Source organism: Aethalodelphis obliquidens, unplaced genomic scaffold (genome assembly GCF_003676395.1).
Source record: "Aethalodelphis obliquidens isolate GAN/ISIS:26980383/991018 unplaced genomic scaffold, ASM367639v1 scaffold43, whole genome shotgun sequence".
Classification (NCBI taxonomy): Eukaryota; Metazoa; Chordata; class Mammalia; order Artiodactyla; family Delphinidae; genus Aethalodelphis; species Aethalodelphis obliquidens.
In genome coordinates, this window is record NW_020837987.1 from 13,023,582 (window position 1) to 13,039,823 (window position 16,242).

General features: G+C 47.0%; 1 protein-coding gene across 6 annotated transcripts in view; it reads left to right on the top strand.

The window, feature by feature from the left end:
- BICRA (BRD4 interacting chromatin remodeling complex associated protein) overlaps positions 1 to 16,242 on the top strand; it is a 75,860-nt gene that overhangs the window by 20,269 nt on the left and 39,349 nt on the right. The window contains exon 1 of one of the 6 annotated variants that reach the window (XM_027080009.1): positions 1,656 to 2,784. The exons of 4 other annotated variants lie outside the window; for them this stretch is intronic. The gene's annotated coding sequence lies outside the window, so the exon portion shown is untranslated. Of the gene's footprint in view, positions 1 to 1,655; positions 2,785 to 13,329; positions 14,089 to 16,242 lie in introns of those variants that run through there. One more of the 6 variants, XM_027080011.1, reaches the window with a different exon arrangement.

The following is a 16,242-nucleotide window of genomic DNA, read 5'->3' on the forward strand; positions in this document are numbered from 1 at the left end:
GAGTCTTATCCACTGGACCGCCAGGGAGGTCCCATATGGTCTCATCTCAATGGAATCATACCATATTTGTCCTTTTGAGTCTGAGTTATTTCACTTAGCATAATGTTGCCAAGGTTCATCGATAATGTAGCATGTATCAGAATTTCATTCCAAGACTGAATAATATTCCAGTGTGTGGCTGTACCGCATTTTGTTTCTATCTACATCCCTCAGGTGATGGGCACGTGGGTTGTTTCTGCCTTTTAGCTGATATTATTTTTAGTTCATGATCTGACCCCTGGCTTTCTATCTATCTAACCTCATCTCCCACTAACTACTCTCCCCCTTACTTACTCCACTTCAGCCTCACTGGCCTCCTTCCTTGACTCAGACACGCATCCACCTCAGGGCCTTTGCGCTTGCTATTCCTCTGCTCCATGATTCCCTCCCTCCCCTCTTCAATCAAGCCTGCCTTTATTACTCTAGTTAAAATTACAAATACCTTGTCCTTCTTTTTCATTGCTTTTCCTCCACAGCACTTAGCAACTTCTGACATAATATTTATTTTACATTTATATTGATTTTACATGTCATAATCTTTTGTAACATTTGTATTTTAAATATTGATAATTCTATACATGACATATATATTCTAATATCTATTAAATATTTATTCAATAAATAAAAGCTAAATACATGTAAATTAAATATTTGTAAATACTTAGTATAATCTGTTATATTGTTCTTTCTTTGTTTCCCGCCTTACCCTCCTCAAAAATGTAAGCTCCACGTGAACAGGGATCTTTGTTTTGTTCACAGCCGTCCCTCCAGCTTCTAGACAGAGCCTGGCACGCAGCACATATCCCACGCTTTAATTGCTGAATGGATGAATATTTCGTGAATGAGGAACCTGGGAGGATGTGAATGAGCCAAAAGAAAGTGTGTTAATTGGGGAGAGGAGAGGAAGTTGGGAAGAGCAGAAAAAGGGCCCCGAGGCTTAAAAGCTGGTGTGATCAGGCCCTGGGTGAGTGTGAGGGACACTAGGGAACAGGCTGGCAGAAGAGACACAGTGAGTGCTTTGCAGGGGGTGGGGGTCTGAACTTTACCTGAAATGTGGTTCCGTCATTTGCTGGGTAACCTTGAGTCAGTGACTTGCCCTCTCTGGGCCTCATCGCCTCATCTGTAAAAAGCGAGAAGAGCAGCTGTTTGTTCGTGAATGCAACATGAACATACATATTTTCTGCATTTCTGCCATGTGCCGGGCACTGTGGTAGATGAGGCAGGCAGCGTCCTCACCCTCATTGATCTATTCCAGAGCCCCACCTCCAGGGTCCTGTAGAATTAAGCACTGTGGTGGCCTGTGGTGAACCGCAGTTCCTGTCGTCAGGTTAGCTGTAGGCTTCAGCTTTCCTCTTCGGTAAGGTAGGGATAGAGGTACCCACCGTGCATGGTTGTCATGGAAGCCCAGTGTCCCGTTTATGGTAATGGCGATTTCTAAATGGGGGCTTTGTTATTGGTGTGGTCTTGGGCTCGAGATGCAACGTGGACCCTTCATCATTGAGCTTATGTTTCTTTTCTTTTCTTTCTTTTTTTTTTTTTTGACCACACCACGCAGCTTGCGGGATTTTAGTTCCCCGACCAGGGGTTGAACCTGGGCCCCCCAGGCAGTGAAAGCGCTGAGTCCTAACCACTGGACCGCCAGGGAATTCCCATGGAGCTTATGTTTCTTTTCAAAATATGAACTTGACGTGGCTTAGAACGCATTTTGCGGATGCTAAATCTCTGGCCTTGGATGTGGCCTTAATGCTTCACTAGGCTCTTCTGAGTTGGGCACACCTGTTGTACTGTGAGGCGTCCAGAGACTCAGTTTCCTCTCCTCTCCTCTCTGGAACTTCAGCAAAAGATTCTTCGTTCAGCAGGCTGCTGAGTTAACCAACCTTCATTTGGGGGGGTGTGTAAGTTAGCACAGGTCATGCTAGCTGCTGTAACAAATAAGACCTTTATTCTCAGTGGCTTCAGTGTACTAAGTGGCTTCAAAGCATTTTTCTCACACATGTTATAGACCAGTGAGGGTGTTTCTGGTGGGGCAGCCTCATGTGAACTCACTGAGAGAACCAGACTCCTTCCCTAGAGTGGCTTTGCCCTCCCCTAAGCCTGTGGAGTCCACTGTAGATGAAGAAGTGTGGAGGGATGTCTTTTGTGGCAGGCCTGGAAAGTACGAATGTCACTTTCACTTATGCTCTGTTGGCCAGAATTCAGTCATGGGACCACACCCAGCTACAAGGGATGCTGGGAAATGTAGTCCAGGGAAAGAAAATGGTTGGGGGAAACATACAGCAGTCTTCACCATAGTGGGTGTGTATTTGTAGATGCCTGGGTGGCCAGTGGAATGAGTGGGAAGGTCTCAGTCAGTGGGAGGGGGCATCTGGATTAGCTGTTTTCCTGACCTTTGGACCTGCGGTCTCTGATAAGACATATTTCACACCATGATCCAGGAGGGATACACACACACACACACCTGAAACAAAGTTTTGTGGAACACTTAGCTGAACCACCTTTGAGTCATTCAATATGTTTTTTCAATTTTCCTTCATTTGTTTCAGTGATGGTTGAGACTCACTATACTGATTTCATCATTGCTCAAATTTTCCAACTCACAATTTGAAAAGCGCTGAAAATGAAAGTAGAGATGTGAGGAACCGTATGGGCAACTTCTGCACTCCTGAGAGAGTACCACCTCAATTCCCCATGCGTCCCAGGCCCAGTTCCAGAAGCGCGTTGGAGGCATTGGGGCAATTCTGGAAGGTTAGAACACTTAGAACAAAATCTACTCGCTTCCCATGCTTACTGCCCCCCGACCCCAGCTACTTCTCTGACATCCTTTCCAGTGCCCTCCACCCACCTCACAATGATCTAGTTGTTCTTGGTTCCTATCAGGCACATTCCTGCCTTAGGGCCTTTGCACTCACTGTTCCCTCAGCCTGGGATGCTTTGCCCTCATCTATTTGCATGGCTCCCTTCATTTCAGTCTCTGCTTCAGTGTCACATGTATTGACCACCCTGTTTTAAAACTAAAGCCTCCCCTTCCCCATCATTCCCTTATCCTGCCTTTTGAGCTCCTCCTGGCCACTTGCCACTAGCCAATATCACGTAGATGACTTTTTTTTTTTTTACCAATTTATGGTTTGCTTCTTCCAGGAGAATTTAGCTCTATGAGGGGTCTCCCAGGGCCTGGGGCATAGTAGGTGTTCACTGAATATTTGTTGAGTGAATGAATGCAAATGTTTTGGTTTTGTGTTTTTTTCTCCCTGCCCAGTGGGAAAGCAGCTTCCTCTCATCAGCATTTTGGGAAGGTGAATTGTCCACAGGGTGTTGTAAGAGAGGGTCTGGGTGGGGGTTGGGGGAGAGGGGGAGAACCGAGCTGGGAAAGCTGTTCCCAGGAATTCTGTGGAATCAATAGCTTGGTTGCTTGACGTGAGAACATATGTCTATAGATTATTATTTCATAAAAGAATCGCTTAGGAACTGTGTGTGTTTTTCTGTCCCCCCTGCTGAAATAACAGTCCTAAATCTCACCTCCTAACCAACTTAACCTCCCAAGGCACCGCAGAGCGTGGCGGGGCAGAGGGGGGTTCCCTCAGGTCCCTCTGGCCTGATTTGCTCTGTGTGTGTGTGTTTTCACTTTTTGTTGAAGTCTAAAGGTTTCTGTGTTTGCTTGGTTTTGTGTTTTGAAGTATAAAGGTATTTCTGCCTCCGAAATCAGCACTTTACACACTTAGAAAATTCTACAAACCCAGCACATTTCACATGCCTTTGTGGTTTGTGTGTTTTCTTGCCCATTTTTGGCTTTGGTGGGGTTGGGGGGTGGGGGGTGGTGGATGGAATGAGAGGCTAAAGCGTCACACTCACCTCTCACACGTGCAGCCCCCATCCCAGGGCCAGTAGTGGGTACAGAGGGCAGTGACCCAGGGACGTGCTGGGGGTGTCCCCCCTGGGTCATGGAGGGCACCCAGGAAATTCAGCGAGGGCTGGAGGCGGGGGTCCGGGCGCTGCCCCGTGCGTTTGGGGGGCGGGGGCCGTGCTGAGGGAACATGTTCTGGGAGGATGTGCAGCCTGGTAAGTGCAGGTTGGGAGTCATGGTCCGGGTGGGGGTGGGGGTGGGGGTGGGGATGGGCCATGTGACCGGTTCCTTCCTCCCTCTCTCCCTCCCTCCCTCCCTCCCTTCCTCCCTTCCTTCCGGTTTTTCCTTGCTTAAAATTTTGAGCAGCTTTATTGAGATACAATTCACATAACCATAATTCCCCCATTTAAAGCATACAGTTCAGTGGTTTTCTGGTACATTCCCAGAGTTGTGCAGCCATCCCCACAACCTAGTTCCAGAACATTTTCATCCCCCCAAGTGGAAACCCCGTCTCCTTAACAGTTGCTCCCCATTCCCCCTTCCATCCAGCCCCTGGCAAGCCCTAACCTGCTTTCTGTCTCGTGAATTTGCCTGTTCTGGACATTTTCTATGAATAGAGCCCTACACTATGCGGCCTTTTGGGTCTGGCTTTCATGCAGTGTGTTTTCAAGGTTCATCCACGTTGGAGCACGGATCAGTGCTTCATTCCTTTTTTTTTTTTCTTTTTAAACATTGAGATATTTGCATACCATGAATCTCTCCCCTTTAAGTGTACAATTCAGTGGGTTTTAGTACATTTACAGAGTTGTGCAACCGTCCTCACAATCTAGTTCTAGAACAATTTCATCACCCAAAAGGAAACCCTGTATATTTTCCCCTAATCCCTGGCAACCATTCATTTACTTCATCTTTGGGGATTTACCTTTTCTGAACATCCGTACAAATGGAATCGTGCAAGATGTGGTCTTTTCTGTCCGGCTGCTTTCATTTCACGTTTTGTTTCCAAGGTTCATCCACGTTGTAGCCTGGATCAGCGCTTCATTCCTTTTTATGGCTGAATAATATTCTGTTGTACAAATGTACCGCACCTGGTTTATCCACTTGTCAATTGGTGGACATTTGGGTTGTTTCCACTTATTGTCGACTGTGAATAAAGCTACTTGGTGGCTGTTTCTTCAGCTGAGGTGGGAGATGGCATCTCCAGCCACCCCCTGCCCAGGCCTGTGCTTCCTTTGTGTGCTGACAGGTACACAGGCTTCCCCTTCCCTCTCTCCCTCCCCGCCCTTCCTCTTTTCCTTTCTCTTCCCCGTCTTCCTGTTCTTCCTGTGTTGTATCTCCCCCTCCCCCAGCCTCAGCCGAGGGCTTAGGAGTCTGGAAATCATTTCCGGGGAGCCCTGGGCAGTCCCACAGGGCGGTTCTGCTCTCCCAGCAGGGAAGCCTCAGCCCTGCCTGGCCTCCCACCCCTGGGAGGGAACAGAGGGGACAACCAGATCCTTCTGACCCAGCCCCAGGGGAGATGTGTGGGGACAGGGCCACATGTAGGAAACAGCTTTTCTTTGGGGCTTAAAACAATTTTTTTTTCTTTTTTTTAAATAGGAACAACGCACCCAAGTAGAAAACTCGAATAATATCAGAGATTTCTAGTGAAAAGTCTCCCTCCCTCTCCCACCTCCCAGCTATCTGTACCCACATCCTCTTCCCAGAGGTAAATTTGGGGCCCTCTTTTCAAACAGACATTTTGTGCATGTGTAAGCATCTCTCCCTCTCTCTCTTCTCCTTCTCCTTCCTTCCTTCCCTCCCTCTCTCTTCATGCCCCACCCCCCCCATTTTTTAAGGCACTAATGACAAGTTATTCTAACACTGTTCTGCCCTTTGCCTTTAGCTTTTAATGATATATCCTGGAGGTTCTAACTTGTCAAGTTCTGTGTCTTTCTCAGCTGCATGGTATTTATTCCATTGGAGGGCCCTAACTTGCTGAACCAGTCCCCATCTGCTGGAAACTTAGGTTAGTTCTAGGCTATCACAGACAAGACCACAGTGAGGTACCGTGTGTACACCTGTTGATTTGCATGAATGTGAGTCCCGTGTAAGTTAAAAGCCCAGAGGTGGAATTGCTGGGACAAAGGGTGTGCAGAAGAAAAGAAATATTTATTAATGAAAATTTCCAACTGTATACAAAATTAGAGAGAACTGCATAATGAACCCTCCTTACTTATCCCCAGGCTCCATAGATCGAGATCTGGCCACACGTGCTTGTATCGATACCTTTTTTGTTGCTGTTGAAGTATCAATATTTTAAAGCAAATCCCAGATCTCCTGTCATTTTAATTCTACAAACTCGTGTGTATTTAAAAAGCAAAACTAGGCATTTTCTTACATAGCCGCAATGACATTGTCAAACCTAGTAAAAATTATGGTCATTTGGTATCATCAAGGGATGTGCTTTTTTTTTTTGGCGGTACGCGGGCCTCTCACTGCTGTGGCCTCTCCCGTTGCGGAGCACAGGCTCCGGACGCGCAGGCTCAGCGGCCATGGCTCACGGGCCCAGCCGCTCCGCGGCATGTGGGATCTTCCCGGACCGGGGCACGAACCCGTGTCCCCTGCATCGGCAGGCGGACGCTCAACCACTGCGCCACCAGGGAAGCCCCGGGATGTGCTTTTTTTAATGACTTTTTTTATGGAGATGTGATTCACATACCATAAAATTTACTGTCTGAAAGTACACAGTTCAGTGGGTTTCAGTATATTTACAAGGTTGTACAACCATCACCGTTTTCTGATTCTGGAATATTTTCATCAGCCTCAAAAGAAATCCCATTTCCATGAGAAGCCTCCTCATTTCCCCCAGCCCTCCTTCCCCATTACAAGCCCGTGATCACCATTAATGTACTTTCTGTTTCTATAGATTTGCCTGTCTGGACATTTCACAGGAATGGAATCATACAGTGTGTGTGTGGTCTTTTGTACTTGGCATCTTTCACTGAGTATAATGTTTTCAAGGTTCGTCCATGTCGTAGCATGGATCAGCGCTTCATTCTTTTTTCTGGCTGATTAATGTTCTATTATATGAATATACCAGGTTTTATTTATCCACTGATAGACATTTGGGTTGTTGCCACTTTTTTGTCTCTTGTGAATATGCTGGTATGGGCATTTGTGCACAGGTCTTTGTGTGGTTGTATGTTAATTCTCTTGGGTCTATACCTAGGAGTGGAATTCCTTGGTTAAATGATAACTCCGTGTTCAGTTATTGAGGTATTGCCGGACTTTTTCCCCCAGCGGCTGCACCAGTTTACTTTCCCACCAGTAATGCATGAGGATTCCAATTTCTCTCTTCTAACATAACCATCCTACTGGGTGTGAGGCGGTATCCCATTATGTTTTGTTTTTTTAAAAAATTTTTTATTTATTTTTGGCTGCATTGGGTCTTTGTCGCTGCGCATGGGCTTTCTCTAGTTGCAGCGAGCGGGGGCTACTCTTCGTCGCGGTGCGCAGGCTTCTCATTGCCGTGGCTTCTATTGTTGCAGAGCACGGGCTCTAGGCGCGTGGGCTTCAGTAGTTGTGGCACGTGGGCTCTAGAGCGCAAACTCAGTAGTTGTGGCGCACAGGCTCAGTAGCTCCGCGGCATGTGGGATCTTCCCGGACCAGGGCTCGAACCCGTGTCCCCTGCATTGGCAGGCAGATTCTTAACCACCGCGCCACCAGGGAAGCCCCCCATTATGGTTTTGACTTGCATTTCTCTAATGGCTAATGATGTTGAACATCTTTAAATGGGGTGGGGGTGTGCATCTAAATTCTCATCTCTATTTCCACTTGGCGGATGGGACCACTGTTTTTCACTTCCTTGTCTTTGATTTTCCCCCAAACACTCTCCTTCCCTCTTCCCTGCCTGTTTTCTCTGCCCCTGCTTTCTGTGTCTTGACTGAGTAGTCTTTGTGTACAGAGACCTCCAATCCTTCTTGCTGCCTGTCATTCAGGGGATGAAATCTGGGCTTCATGGTGGTGTGGGCTCATGCCCTTCTCTGGGGCAGCATGCAGTGTGCAGTGTAGGTGGTTGGTGGTGTCGGCCTGCCCAGTGGGGACCCAAGCTCCACCCCTTACTTGCTGTGTGACTTGGGGCCAGTGCCTTCGCCTCTCTGAGCTTCAGATCCTTGAGGTTAGTGGTGAAGCCCATTTCTTTCCATCTTCCCTTGTGCTTTCTCCTTCTTTTCTTTACTAGATACTTATTGAGCATTTTGCAATTCACATCCCCAAATGGGAGTAACACGTATCCCTTAGCTCACTTATTCAGCAGTTATTTACTAAGTGCCTATTGTGTGCCAGGCACTATTCTAGGAGGGGGGATATAGCATGAACAAGACAAAAGTCCCCGCTGTCTGGGGACTGACTGGCTGGTGGGGGAGACCCATGATAGGACTCATCAGAAGGTACTGAATGCAGTGGAGAAAAAGGGAAAGTGGGTGGAGAGGGCTGGTGGTGCGAGTGGTCATTTTAACCTGCCCTCGCTGAAAATGTGACATTTGAGCAAAGACCTGAAGAAGGTGAGGTGGAAGCCCCGTAGCTATCTGCAGGAAGGGTGTTCCTGACAGAGAACAGCAAGTGCAAAGGTCCTGAGGCAGGGAAGTGAAGATACTTGCCCCAATTCACAGCTGGTAACTTGTGGAGTCACAGTTTGAACCAGGCAGTCTGGAGTTAGAGTTTGTTTTTGTTTTGTAATGAACTTCATTAAGGTATAATTTATATTTAATGTGATACATCCGTTTAAAAATGTTTTTAATTTAATTTTTTAAATTGAAGTGTAGTTGATTTACCATGTTTCAGGTGTACAGCAAAGTGATTCAATTATACATATATATATTCTTTTATTTATTTATTTTTGGCTGCATTGGGTCTTCGTTGCTGCGTGCGGGCTTCTCATTGTGGTGACTTCCCTTGTTGCGGAGCACAGGCTCTAGGTGCATGGGCTTCAGTAGTTGTGGCTCACTGGCTTCAGTAGTTGTGCCTTGCGGGCTCTAGACCACAGGCTCAGAAGTTGTGCCACACAGGCTTAGTTGCTTCGTGGCATGTGGGATCTTCCCAGACCAGGGCTCGACCTGTGTCCCCTGCATTGGCAGGCGGATTCTTAACCACTGCGCCACCAGGGAAGCCCCATATATATATTCTTTTTCAGATTCTTTTCCATTATAGATTATTACAAGAGATTGAGTGTAGTTCCCTGTGCTATACGGTAGGTCCTTCTTGTGTATCTATTTTATATATAGTAGTGTGTATCTGTTAATCCCAAATTCCTAATTTATCCCTCCCCCCAAGTGATACATCCATTTTAAGGGTACTTATTGGATGCATTTTGACAAATCAGTACTATTGTGGAACCGCCTTCCGGGTCAAGGCGCAGAACGTTTGCTGGCATTTGATGTAAGCAGAATCCCACAGCCTGTATTCTTGGTGTCTGGCTCCTGCCACCCAGCACAGTGACTTTGAGGTTCATCTATGTTGCGCATCTTAGTGGTTCGTTTCCTCTCGTTGCTGTGCAGTAATTCCATTGTGCAGATATAATACATTGCGATCTGTTTATCCCTTCGGCTGTGGGTGCACCTTTGGGCTGTTGCCAGTGTTTGGCCATTCCACACGAAGCTGCTGTGAACATTCGGGTACTAATCATTGTGTGACATATGCCATCCTTTCTCTTGGGTAAATACCTAGGCGTGGAACGGCTGGGTTGGATGAGGATATGTTTAACTTTGTTAGAAACTGTCAAGCCATTTGACAAAGTGGCCGGAACATTTAACATTACCCCACGCGTGCATCAGAGTTCCAGTTGCTCCACATCCTCGCCACCACTTGCTGTTATCAGTCTTATAGATTTTCAAATGGGTATGTAGTGGTGTCTCATGATGGTCTTAATTGAAATTTCCCTCATGACTAAAGATGTCGAATATCTCACTGGCTTAGGCGCCATTTGTAGGTCTCCTTTCGCTCGTTTTTAAATTGGGTTGTTGGTCTTCTTATTGTGTTGTAGTATTTCTTTATATATTCTGAATGTATGTCCTGGTCTGATATATGTGTTGTGAACATTTTCTCACAACACGTGAGTCCATTCTTGTTATTTGCAGTAGGTGTGTTCTGTAAAGTTGACAAAGTCGCCACATTGGGGTCTTTGCAGAGATCCTGCTGGCTTTCCAAGTGGCGGGTAGCTAACTGAGGTCCCAGCTGATGTGCCACTGTGGTGATTCCCCCCACCAGCTTACATCCCAATCCAGATACCTCTCAAGACCACCCTGTCTCTTCCGCAAGCGCCCTGGCATCCCTGTTCCCACCTGATGCCGCCTCTGGTGCTTCTCTTTAAATGGCTTTATGGGATGTAATTCGCATACCCTCCAATTCACCAGTGGCTCTTCGTATATTCACAGAGTTGTACAACCACCACCACAATCAATTTTTGAACATTTTCATTCCCCCCTAAAAGAAACTGGGAACAGTCCCCTGCCAGGTGGCCCTGGACAGACAGGCAAGGGAGAAGAAGGTTGAGGAGGCCCATGTCGCTGGAGCTGAGTGGAAAAAGGAGGGAGGGAGGGCAGGGAATGAGGGCAGTGGGAACAGGGCCAGTTCCTATGTGGCCTGGTGGGCCTCCGTGAGGACTTTGCTTTGACTCCGAGTGAGACAAGAACTCTGCTCGGATTCAGGGCAGAGGAGGGACAGGAGGTGACTCAGGGTCAAACCAGATCCCTAGACTGGGAGTGGGGGTGGGGAGGCTGTTGCGGAGGCTGCTGAAGAAATTCAGGCATGATGTGGGTTCGGGAACTATTTATTGATTTTTGAATTGAATGAAGGAATGATTTCAGCAGAGCAGTAGGAGGCATTTGCTGAAGCACATGTGCAGGGAAGAGGGCTAGAAGGTCAGTCCCAGCCACGCTCCAAAACCAGCCTCTCGTGCTTCTGCCCCCTAGAACAAGCAGGGTATCGGGAGGACCCAGCCACTTAACAACCGAAAGCCCGGCTTCCAGGCAGACCTACTTTGTGACCTGGGGCATGCTCAGGGGGGTGTTGCCTCAATTTTCATTCTGTAAAATGGGAATAATCAAGTGCCTGGGTGTGGTTAGTACATGTTTGGTAGTTTTCTTTTCTTTTTAATTTTGAAATAGAGTGTTCATACAGAAGAGTAGAAAACGTGTCTTCCACCTAGCAATGATCAACTAACACTCTCACACTTTTTTTTTAAACAGCTTTATTGAGCTTCAATTCACATATCATACCCATTCGCAGGGATGGGTAACCATCACCATTTCAATTTAAAACATTTTCATCACCCCCAAATAAACACTGTGCCCCTGAGCCATCACCCTCCCCCGCCACTCCCATCCATCCCAGGCCTGGCAGCCACTGATCTACTTTCTGTCTCTGTGGATTTGTCTATTCTGGACATTTCATATAAACAGAGTCATATAATATGTGGTCTTTTGTGCCTGGCTTCTTTCACTTGGCATGATGGTTTCTCTGTTCATCCATGCTGTAGCATGTGTCAGTGCTTCCTTCCTTTTCGTGGCTGAGTAATATTCCATTGTATGGATGGACCACATTTTGTTTCTCCATCCTTCAGTTAACGGGCATTTGGATTGCTTTTACCTTTTGGCCATTATGAATAATGCTGCCGTGAACATTTGTGTACATGTTTTTCAGTGCATACGTATTTTCATGTTTCCTGGGTAATGTAGCCAGGAGTGGAATTGCTGGGTCATAGCGTCACTCTGTTTAATCCTTTGAGGAGCTGCCAGACTGTTTCCCACGTGATCACACCATGTTACATTCTACCAGTAGTAGATGACGGAGACAGTTATTCTTTTGTATTCTTCTGTCTTCTCCCCCTTTGGGGGAACTTTCTGTTGAATTACAACATGGAGAAAAGAGCACACATCATAAATGTCCAGCTGGATGAATTTTTTGCACATTGGACACACCCATGTAACTGGCTCCCAGATTTAAAAACAAAACACACAAAAAACCCCCAGAACATGACCCCCTCCCAAAAGATGCCCCAACCCTTTCTGGCCCCTCCATATGCCCCCCACCCCTCCAACCCCCAGGGAACCACCATCCTGATTCTAACTCCATAGTTAAAAGTGGGTGTGTACTTTACACATGAAACCATACAGTGGTGTTTTCTTTCACTCAACATGATGTTTGTGAGATGATTCCATGTTGTATATACCAGTGGTTTGTTCCTTTTTCATTGCCGTGTAGTATTCCATTATGTGATAGACCGCAGCGTATTCATGCATTCTTCCATTGATGGGCATCTGGGTTGTTTCCAGTTCAAGGGTGCTGTGACGTTCTAGAATGTTCTACATCTGCCCCATTATTCATAAGGGTGGAATTAGAGTAGCCCCAGGCTCTGTGTGATGCCAGGTAGAAATTATCTGTAGGCTCCCCTCCCTTCTTGACGGAGGTGTGCCCCCCATCGCATGTTCTAGAACCCTCCTGTCTGAGTGAGGGTTGAAAGCCATCATGGCAGTCCCTGCTGCTGGTGTTGGTTATGTAACTCTTGCTCTGTGGACTTGAGAGATGTTGTCTTCCACAGCGCCTGTGAACGAGCCGTCCACAATGTCAGTGGGGATGCGGGCGTTGTCTGGGGGTCCTGCCCCTGTGGAGGGTTCCTAACCAGCTTGACAGGGTTCATCAGGGTGGTGTCTGTACACATTCTGCACACTTGCTTGGAGTTTTTATTGTCTTCCATATTGGGGTGGCTCCTGGCACTTGGGGCAGGAGCCACTGGTGTAGACTGATTGGATTAATTTGCCTCCTGGGTTGGTGTGCAGGGTGGGGCGGGTGGTAAGTCCTGTGGAGCATCCCCCCACTGTCCTGGGAAGATGCGCCCACCTCCTCTCTCTCTCCGTGTCTGACTGTCTCTGAGACGTTCTCTATGGCATCGGCCCCATCAGCACCTCTGCTCAGTTCTCCCTTCTCTGAGCAGCTTTCTGTGGTGAGGCCCAATTTCACCCCTCCCCCACCTGTGACCTTTCACCTCCTCTCCCATCTGCCCCTGACAGGTTCCCTCTGGGCCCCTGGGCCTTGCTCTCATCCCAGTGGCCGGTCCCCCATTGTGAGCCCTGCCCTGTGGGTCCCTGGTCAGCCTGTGATGTGTCCCCCCTGCCCACCACGCCCTCCCCCAAACCTGGTCACACACCTACTCTGTTCAGAATCAGCTGTGACCACTGAGAATGGTGCCCCTCTGTCATTCAGTCCATGTTTACACAGAGGGAACACAACAGACCGAAACCTGGGCTCACCCGCTCCTCCTCGCAGAGTCAGGCAATAGATAAGATAAATCAGAGTCACGCGTGAGATAGTAATCAGAGCTTTGAAGTAAAGCAAAGCAGGAGAGGGAGGTGGAAGTGCTGGGTGAGGGGGTGGGGATCGTGACTGCCAGCAGAATCAGGTTGAGCCTCACTGATCTGGTGCAAAGGTCCTGAGGCAGGTGTGTGCCTGGGGCGTCCGAGGAATATGGTGCAGGCTGGTGTGGGTGGAGGGGAGTGAAGGAGGGAGAGAGGGTGAGAGGTGAGGACAGAGGTGGGATGGGGGCAGATGATCACAGTAAGAACTTGGACTTTGATTCTGAGTGAGGCAGGAGCCATGGGAGAGCTCCGAGCAGAGGAGGGACGTGAGCAGACTTGCATTCTAACATGATCCCTTTGGTCACCATGTGGGGATGAGATTGTAGGAGAACCAGGGCAGAATCAGGGGGACAGAGGGGACAGAACCTGGTTGATGTTTGTCACAGCCAAAAACCAACATCACTATGAACCCAACTCCAGAATTGATTCAGATTTCCTTAGTTTCCCCCTGATGTCCTTTTTCTGTTCCAGGACTCCACCTAGCACACCGCGTTATACGTTGCGTTGCGTCGTCATGTCTCCTTAGACCTCTCTTGGCTGTGACAGTTTCTCAGACTTTCCTTACTTTTGATGGCCTCGACATTTTGGGGGACTACTGGCCAGGGATTTTGGAGAATGTGCCTCTCTCGGGATTTGTCTGATGTCTTTCTCGTGATTAGACAAGGGGTTAGGGGTTTGGCAGGAAGACCACAGAGATAAAGTGCCCTTCCCATCTTATCACATCATACTATCCACTTGACTTATGATGGCTGACACTGACCTTGATCGCCTGGCGGAGGCCACAATACTTCTGATTCTACACTCCTGGCAGTGAAAATGGTAAGCGTGTGCCTGACGCATATCTATTTACTTGCATCCATTCGTTTTAATCCTCACAACCCTCTGAGGTGGGCGCTACTTTTAATCCCATTTTATAGAGAAAGAAACCGTAGGGAAAGGGAGGCTGAAGTGACTCGCCTGAGGTCACACGTCAGTTAAGCGGCATTTGAGCCCAAAGGTCTGGTTCCAAAGTCCAGGCCTTAACCGTCACCTGTTTTTTATAAACTGTATAGTACGTGACTCCATTGTGGCACATTATAAAAAAAATACATAAAAATGTACATTAAAAACAGGTGAGGAAGATTTTTAAAAATCAAACATTTTAAAGAGCATATTTATCAATAGTCATTGCTAATGATAAAACCTAAAGTCTCTATTTTGAATGATGTTCTTGATAATTAAAGTTTCAGTCAACTTTTTGCCAGTTCTGCTGAAAACATTCACTGATTTTACTTTTTTTTTTAATTTATTTTTGGCTGCGTTGGGTCTTCTTTGCTGCGCGGGCTTTCTCTAGTTGCGGCGAGTGGGGGCTACTCTTCCTTGCGGTGCGCGGGCTTCTCATTGCAGTGGCTTCTCTTGCTCCGGAGCACGGGCTCTAGGCACACGGGCTTCAGTAGTTGTGGCACGTGGGCTCAGTAGTTGCGGCTCGCAGGCTCTAGATCGCAGGCTCAGTAGTTGTGGCACACAGGCTTAGTTGCTCCGTGGCATGTGGGATCTTCCCAGACCAGGGCTCGAACTCGAGTCCCCTGCATTGGCAGGCAGATTCTTAACCACTGTGCCACCAGGGAAGTCCCTGATTTTACTTTTTAATATGGCTTAAAAAGAGCTTACAATAGGAACAGCTTACAATAGGAATGGGACCATCGTCTTTATTTTCTGCTTACATTAACTGTGTTTTCTTTTTTTTGAGATAACATTCACATAGCATAAAAATTAACCATTTTGAGGGGGAAGGGATAAATTAGGAGTTTGGGATTAACAGATACACACGACTATATATAAAAGAGATAAACAACAAGGACCTACTTGGTAGCACAGGGAACTATACTCAATATTTTGTAATAACCTATAAGGGAAAAAGCAACTGAAAAATTATATATATATATATATATATGTATATCTGAATCACTTTGCTGTACACCTGAAACTAACACAACATTGTAAATCAACTATACTTCAATTTTAAAAAGTTAACCATTTTAAAGTGCACGGTTCAGTGGCTTTTAGTACGCTAATAACGTTATGTAACCATCACCTCTATCTAGTTTCCTGCCAACCCACCTATCTAGGATAATTTCGTTGCCCAAAAGGAAACCCTGTACCCATTAAGCAGTTTCTCTTCGTTTCTCCTCCCCCAGCCCCTGGCAACCCCCAATTTGCTTTCTGTCTCTGTGGATTTACCTTTTCTGGACATTTCTTAGAAATGGACTCATACGATATGTGACCTTTTGTGTCTGTAGCTTATGATTTTTAATCTTTGGGTTTCTTTGTGAGTCCTTTCTTATGCCCTCTGTCTCTTTTTGTGAGGATAGTTTCATTAAAAGTTGATAACGTGATCTATAAGTTACTTGAGAACGTATTGTCAAGCAAAGGGACATCACGGTCTCTGCTTTGGGGACCTTGTACCCTTCTGAGGCACCTTGCTGCCTGGACTGTCCATCACCTTCTGGCCAGCATCAATCCATCTATTGATTACCTGTCCAGCTGAATATGTTTTATCTCCGAGATCAGGGAATAACTAGCAATTGACATTTTACTAATGGAAACGAACAGAGAGCCCAGGATGAGTATGGACATCTGGTCTGAGGCCAGAGTGGCCAGTGGCCACATTGATGGGGAAGGGAGAGACTCAATACACCAAGCTGGGGACCAAAAACTAGTCCTTCATTTGGAAAGAGATGAAATGGGATCCCTACCTTACACCGTATACCCCCGGATGGTTTAAGGATTCAAAGTCAGATGTAAACCGCCAATCTCAGTTTAGACTTTGGGGAAAGGCCAGGTTCTGAAACAAGACACACAAAGAGCTGCTGGGTGAGGAAGATTTGAAGGCCTTGCATCTCTCAGCTATTTTTCTCTGTCTCTGAGGCTCTGAGCAGCAGCCCTCCCTGCATGGTGCTGGGCGGGAGGCCAACCCCTCTCCTAATAAGATGA